The sequence below is a fragment of the Gossypium arboreum genome, chromosome 13 (genome assembly GCF_025698485.1).
Source record: "Gossypium arboreum isolate Shixiya-1 chromosome 13, ASM2569848v2, whole genome shotgun sequence".
Classification (NCBI taxonomy): Eukaryota; Viridiplantae; Streptophyta; class Magnoliopsida; order Malvales; family Malvaceae; genus Gossypium; species Gossypium arboreum.
Genome location: NC_069082.1, coordinates 44,861,556 through 44,869,297, shown reverse-complemented (window position 1 = coordinate 44,869,297; position 7,742 = coordinate 44,861,556). Strand labels below are relative to the sequence as shown.

At 36.5% G+C, this 7,742-nt stretch overlaps 1 non-coding gene across 1 annotated transcript; it reads right to left on the bottom strand.

Moving 5' to 3' along the window:
• Window positions 1–7,337: 7,337 nt before the first annotated feature.
• Window positions 7,338–7,444, bottom strand: LOC128287094 (small nucleolar RNA R71). The gene has a single exon (XR_008277794.1). It is a non-coding gene; the product is annotated as a small nucleolar RNA R71 (small nucleolar RNA).
• Window positions 7,445–7,742: the final 298 nt, after the last annotated feature.

The following is a 7,742-nucleotide window of genomic DNA, read 5'->3' as shown; positions in this document are numbered from 1 at the left end:
GTAACATGGGTGACTTTTACTAATAAACTGTACCAATTGGCCCGACCAAAAATTCTAGAAATAAATCCATGGATGGATACATGAGTCTAAATTTAGGGAAAATTTACGAAACCAGTTTCCAAGTTTTGAAACTCGAGATATGATTTTTAAGGCGACGGTGACGCAGTTTTCCAGCCTGACTGGAAATGTCAAATTGGTGGGCAAAACAAGTGAACTTGGTTTGTTAACCCCTCGTGTCCGACACCGGCGATGGTCTCGGGTTCGGGGTGTTACAAAGATGACATTCGGTCATGGATGGTTGTACTTTTTTGTTGTTTTTGATGCTTTAGTGTATTGAAGGTTGATTATAGATAAGTTGAGCTTGGTAAAAAAATTGAATAGATGTGGCTTAATTGCTTAATGACAATCGGCTATGTTGAAGTGAAAATGTTTTGCAAATTGGTTATGGACATTCGGTTAAGGGAGAGTATTTGTGTTAGAAATCAAGATTGGATAGTGAGTTAGGCATGTGATCTTTGTGTTCGATTATTGAATGGAAAACTAAAGGGATGAGGTTACATGTTGAGCTTGTATTGAATAATACAAATGAATTGCTAATGTGAGATGTTATGTATTAATATGTGAATTAAGTGATAATTGATAATCAACTAAGTAGCTACATGGCATTTAGATATATATTATAGTAGCTGATTTTGGATTTGATTCTTATTGTGAATTAGTAGTTGATATGGAGATTAGACCGAATGAAATTTAAAATGTTAAAGAAATTATTTCGCTAAGTGCTAACCTTGTTTATATTAGCGAATGTGTAAATGTATACCATGAAGTGGTTTAGCTTAAAGTGAATCAAGGTTCTTGGAAGGTGAATTGCGGGGATGGTTTAAGAAATGAATCTAATTTTGTTATGTATGTGATGACATTGCGAATGTAAATTGAGTTGTTAAATTGGTTGATTTAGTTCACGAGCTCAAGGAATCAATCTTCCATAGCGGGAAGGCGAATATAATTGAATAGCCGTTTGAAATTGATCAACAGTATCCGAGGTAAGTTCTCAAGTGTTTGAACTTTACTTTAGTATACTTAAAGATTGTATAAACTTAGTAGCGAGAAGGATGAATTTATATAGTTTAAGTGCCGAACTAGCCTTGACAGATTTGAGTTACTGCAGTGTTGTAACTTTGAAAATACACCAAAAATTGTAAAAGGCGAGTTCAAGTTGAATAAAATATGAAAATGAATCTTATTGAATCTAGTGTCTTATAAAAGAAACTATGTAAGCAAAGGAATTTCCTATAAAGGTATATTTAAAGTTTTGTGAGACAATGTCGGATTGACTCGAAATTCCCTGATTTGTTTTTGGAAAATCATTATAATTTGTACAAAATGGTTATAAGATAAGATTTATATGCTTAGACTCATTAACGAGTCTAGTTTCAAATGGAATCAAATAGAACACATTATGAATTCTGTACAATGAAAAATTTGATTTGTAGTGAAGAGTGGTCAGATTAGTCAACAGTGAAACAGGGGAAACTTTAAGAAAAATCTGTTATTGATTGGCCAAACCAAAAATTCTGAAAATTTTATGGATGGAAGATATGTGAGTCTATATTCAGGGAAAATTAACGGCAATTGAATTTGAGTTTTGTAGCTCCAGTTATAAACAATTTAGTGACTGTTGCTCAGGAAAACTTCATGTAGTGAATATGTGATTTTGTTGTAAACTTTGATGAAACTATTTGAGTTGCTTATAAGCTATTGCTGAAATTGATGTACAAGAAAAATATGAAATATGTATGAGATGTATATATGTGATAAGGCCTAATGGCCGATGTGATGAATGTGAAAGTGTGTATATGTGTGATAAGGCCTAATGGCCGACGTGATGAATGCGAAAGTGTATATATATATGTGGCAAAGCCGAATGGCTAATGTGAATGTTGAAACATGTGATTAAGTGTACATGAATCTTGGAAATATGTTCCGGGTGAGACCCGATGACTACGTGTGGAGATTATGTCCAAGTGCGACCCGATGACTACGTGTGGAGATTATGTCGGGTAAGACTTATAATAAGAATTGCTTATAAATATACATAATGCGAAAGGTTAAACAGTATGTACTCCAAGTTTATATGTGAGCTTGATTTGAACTAAATCATAAGGTAGTTATGTGATGCATACGAGAGCAATCCATGAGACTATTCCTATGAGTATGTGACATCGGATCGGTGTGAGAGGTTATGTGAAATCATACAATATATCTATGTCCCATGAGCTCACTTTTATGTGAAAGTTTATCGCCTATTGTATATGATGAGATGTGCATATTTGGTAAAGGGATGGTATGCCCGAAGGAAGAGTGAGATAAAAATACGAATAACTATGTTATAATTTGATTGTTATCTGTTGACTTTGCTTGAAACTTACTAAGCATTGAAATGCTTACTCTGTTTACTTTGTTTTCTCTGTTTTATAGATCTCATTTGGAAGCTACAGGGCTCGGGGATCGTCAACAACTAGTCACACTATCACTATCCTTTGTTTGGTACTGCTATGTTTTGGAATATCTTATGGCATGTATAGAATAGACTAGTAGTGAGAGGATATTTGGTCATGTACCCATGGATTTTGTGTAAATTTGGATAGCCATGCGAAAATGGCTTATATCGTTTTTAGCATAGTACTATAATCGTGTTGTATGTTGATCATTAAGAAGTATGGAAGTGTTTGGAAACGATTAGCCATTGGAATGGTTAATCATGATCATGATTTGTGCTGTGTATGCAAAAAGGACTAATGGAATCATGGAAACTATGAAATAGGTAAAGTCTACCTCAAAGGCGGATCTTTGTCACTGCAAAGGACGTGGATATGAAAACTCACTAAAAATAGTAGGAATGGAATTAAACAGTGAATAAATTATGTAAGCGAACCTTGACGAGTCTATTTTCATAAGAGAGTAATGAAATGATCATATGAACAGTATGTTAAGAGATATTTAAGTTTTAGTGAGACAGGGCCAGAACGGTTTCTGGAGTCCCTGTTCCGACTTTGGAAATTCATTGTAAATTAACCAGAGATAATTAGGTGCCATGCCATATATGTATAGATTCCTCCTTGAGTTTAGTTTCTATAGAAACAAATGGCATCAATATTGAAGCCCTGTACAGGGAGATATCCAATTCGTAATGCATGAAGGTCAGTGTAGACGAACCCTGGAATAGGGGAGACTTTAACTAATAAACTGTACTAATTGGCTCGACCAAAAATTCTAGAAAAAAATCTGTAGATGGATATATGAGTCTAGTTTCAGGGAAATGAATCTGATTTTCGAGTTGTGGAACTCAAGTTATGACTTTTAAGGTGACAAAGGACGCAGCTTAGCGATCGTCTGGAAAATATTAAAATGGACTGTGAAAATGAATGGTTTAAGCCGTTAACCCCTAGTGTCCGACTCCGGCAACGGTCTCAGGTACGGGGTGTTACACAATAGCTGACAGATAAAGGATTCGCTAGGCCAAGTTTTTCACGTTGGGGTGCCCCATGTTGTTCGTAAAGAAGAAAGATGGTTCGATGAGGCTATGTATCGATTATCGGTAACTAAACAAGGTGACTATCAAGAATAAGTATCCTTTGCGAAGGATCGATGATTTGTTTGACCAGTTGAGAGGAGCCACTATATTCTCTTAGATAGACTTAAAGTCTGGCTATTATCAACTACGAGTTAAAGACGCGGATGTACCCAAGATAGCTTTCAGAACAAGGTATGGCCATTATGAATTTCTTGTCATGCCATTCGGGTTGACAAATGCACCGGCTATATTTATGGATCTAATGAATAGAATCTTTCGGCCATATTTTGATAAGTTTGTCGTTGTGTTTATTGACGACATTTTGATAAACTCTAAAGATGAGACAGAACATGCGAAGCACCTGAGAGTTGTGTTGCAGACATTACGGGAAAAGCAACTGTATGCTAAGTTTAGCAAGAGTGAGTTTTGGCTCCAGGAAGTTGGATTTTTGGGTCATATAGTTTCGGGTGAAGGCATCCGAGTTGATCCAAGTAAGATTTCAGCAATTGTTGAATGGAAATCGCCTAAGAATGTAACTGAGGTTAGAAGCTTTTTGGGCTTGGTCGGTTACTATCGAAGGTTTGTAAAAGGAATTTCCATGATAGTGACTCCGATGACGAAGTTGCTACAGAAAGACGTTAAGTTTGAATGGATAGAGAAGTGTCAGCAAAGTTTTGAAAAGTTAAAGACATTTCTGACCGAAGCTCTTGTTTTAGTGCTACCTAAACCGAGAAAAGTGTTTGTGGTCTACAGTGATGCATCCTTAAATGGATTAGGTTGTGTACTTATGCAAGATGGCAAGGTGATAGCCTACGCTTCACGGCAATTAAAGTCTCATGAGAAGAATTATCCAACCCACGACCTAGAGCTTGCCGCTATTATTTTTTCCTTGAAAATTTGGAGGCATTATTTGTATGGTGAGACTTGCCGTATATTCATGGACCACAAAAGTTTGAAATATTTGATGACTCAAAAAGAATTAAATTTGAGACAGCGGATATGGATAGAATTAATTAAGGATTATGATCTGAATATCGACTATCACCCGAGAAAGGCGAATGTGGTCGCCGATGCATTGAGTAGAAAATCCTTGTATGCTTTGAGAGCCATGGATACTCGTTTGACATTGCTTGATGATGGTTCAATTTTGGCCGAGTTGGAGGCTAGGCCAACATTTCTACAGGAAATTCATGATACTTAGTTTAATGATGATGACTTGCAAGCAAGAAGAGCTCAATGTGAGTCTGGTGTTGAGTCAGATTTTTGAATTAGTCCTAATGGTTTGATGTTCAGAGATAGGGTTTGTGTACCCAAAGACAATGAACTTATTCAGAAGATTTTGCAAGAAGCACATAATAGTCGTCTGTCTGTTCACCCCGGAGGTATCAAGATGTACAACGATTTAAAGAAGATGTACTGGTGGAACGGTATGAAAAGAGATATTTCTAAATTTGTATCGAAATGCCTGATATGTCAGCAAGTTAAAGCTGAACATCAAGTTCCTTCAGGTTTGCTACAGCCTGTTATGGTTCACAAATGGAAGTGGGACAGAGTTACCATGGACTTCGTGATAGGATTACCTTTGATTCCGAAAAAGAAAGATGCCATATGGGTTATAGTGGACAAATTGACAAAGTCGGCTCATTTTATCCCGGTAAGGATGGATTATTCCCTTGATATATTGGCCGATTTGCACATTTCTGAGATAGTAAGATTACTGATAAACCGTAATTTATACATATTTTTACCCCATGTTTAACACATTTTATGGATGATTTTCCATTAGAATTGGTGAATTCAATGCTCCTAATGCTTTAATTTCATGTTTTATACTTAGGAGAGCATAGAAGAGCGAAAGAAATGAGAAACGGGTCAAAAACGGAGAAAATGGGCCAAAGTACGAGATCAACATGGCCTAGACCTCCTCACACGGGCAGACCACACGACCGTGTCAATCTGCCAGAATTAGAGAACGACGCACACGGGAGTGTCACACAAGCGTATCCTTGCCGAGCCCAAGTTGAGTCCAATTCAGAAAAGGCTAATTTTAAGGGCCTCTAAGCATTCCAAAGCCTATAAATACACCCTAGAGGAGGAAGAAAAGGGGGACAGAGAATAGGGGGTAAGGAATTACTCTAAGGAAGCCGATTGATCCATTTCAGAAGCCGGATTCATCATCAAGGCTGAAGATCTCTCCTCAATTTCCCTTCAGGAGTTTTGGGTTTTCTTCATGTTTTGTATTCATTATTCCTCTGAGATGTTTTCTTATTTAGTTATGAACTAAAACCCCTAAATACCTAAGGGGAATGAAACCTAAAACGAATCTTGTTATTATTTTCTGAATCGTATGATAAATATTTAACTTGTTCTTAATTATGTGTTCTTAATTCTTGTTTTGATATCCCAGGATACTGATTCAAGACATGCTCTTATTCAGAGGAGAAATAGACCCTGTCTAAGAGTACTTTTTTCATAATTAAGCAGAGTTGATTGCGCTCCTAGAAATAGGGTGACAAGATTTTGCCGGATTAGGGTGAAACCTAATAAGGGGATCCATAGATCGAGTTAATGCAACCCTAGAGTGTTAATTAGAGAAAAGTTTCAGTTATTCAATCTAGGGATTAGATGTTATTAGTCTTGAATAAGGATAATAACATAACTTAGGGGTCTCTACGGAACAAGTTGAATTAATAAATTGTCCGGTTCGAAGCCAGAATAACAAGTAAAGTCTATGTGGATTTTTCTTTAGGTATTGTCTTAAGTCAATCGATTTTTCCCAAAAGCAATTTCCCAATTCTTTTCTCTGTGCGTTCTTAGTTTAGATAATTAGTTAATTAAAACAAAACCCTATTATTCTTAGGCTAGATAATAAAAAGACAGTCATTACTAGTACTTTTAGTTCCTTTTGGTTCGACAATCCGGTCTTGCTAAAACTATACTACTGTTCGATAGGTACACTTGCCTAAATCGCGATAATAGTTAGTTTCAAGAATGATTAATTATAAATTTTTAAAACCTATCACGAAACCTCGCGATCAAGTTTTTGGCGCCGTTGCCGGGGAACTAAAATATTAGGAACACTCAATTTTTAGTACTTTAGCCATTTATTTTTCTTGCAATTTAATGTTATTTAATTTTTATTATTACTAATTAATTTACTTTTTCTTTCTCTTGACAGGTTTTTATAGTTTATGACTAGAAGAAACCCGTCGGGACCATTACTTTTTGAGAAAGAAATCGATCGCAAAGTTTGTAGAAACCAAAGAGAAATAAGGCGAAGCTTAAGATACACAGAGATTGAACAAGAAGATGATACTTAATCCCCAACCGAAGAGATGGCTGAAAACCAAGGCAATCAGCTGCCTCCCGCAATTGCGGTTAACCAAATCCTGCTCCACGCACTATGTATGACTATGCAAAACCTTCTTTAACAGGAACTGAGTCAAGTATAGTTAGACCTGCTATTGCTACAAATAATTTCGAACTGAAATCTAACTCAAATCAGATGATATAGCAGTTTGTTCAGTTTGATGGTTTGCAGGACGAGGATCCCAACACTCACTTGGCGAATTTTCTGGAGTTTTGCGACACTTTCAAAATTAATGGCATTTCTGATGATGCCATTCACCTTCAGTTATTCCCTTTTTCACTGATAAACAAAGCTAAACAGTGGTTGAACTCGTTACCACGAGGGTCCATTAGTACTTAGGAATAAATGATCGAAAAATTTCTACTAAAATATTTTCCTCCGGCTAAAATGGATAAGTTACGTAATGATATCTCTTATTTTGTGCAGATGGACTTAGAAACACTTTACAATGCATGGGAGAGATACAAGGATCTATTGCGAAGGTGCCCTCACCATGGGTTACCTCTATGGCTGCAAGTTCAAACGTTTTACAATGGTGTGAATCCCTCGACAAGACAGATGGTTGACGCAGCTGCTGGAGGAACCATCAACAACAAAACACCTGAAGAGGCTTATGAATTCATTGAAGAAATGTCACTGAATAACTATTAGTGGTAAGTCATGAGGACTAAGCCAACAAAAACAGTCGGCGTTTATAACGACGACTCAGTTACTATGCTGTCAAATCAGGTAGAACTTCTTAATAAAAAGATTGATGGTTTACTTGGTTCTACGCAGGTACATCTAGTAATGAGGTGT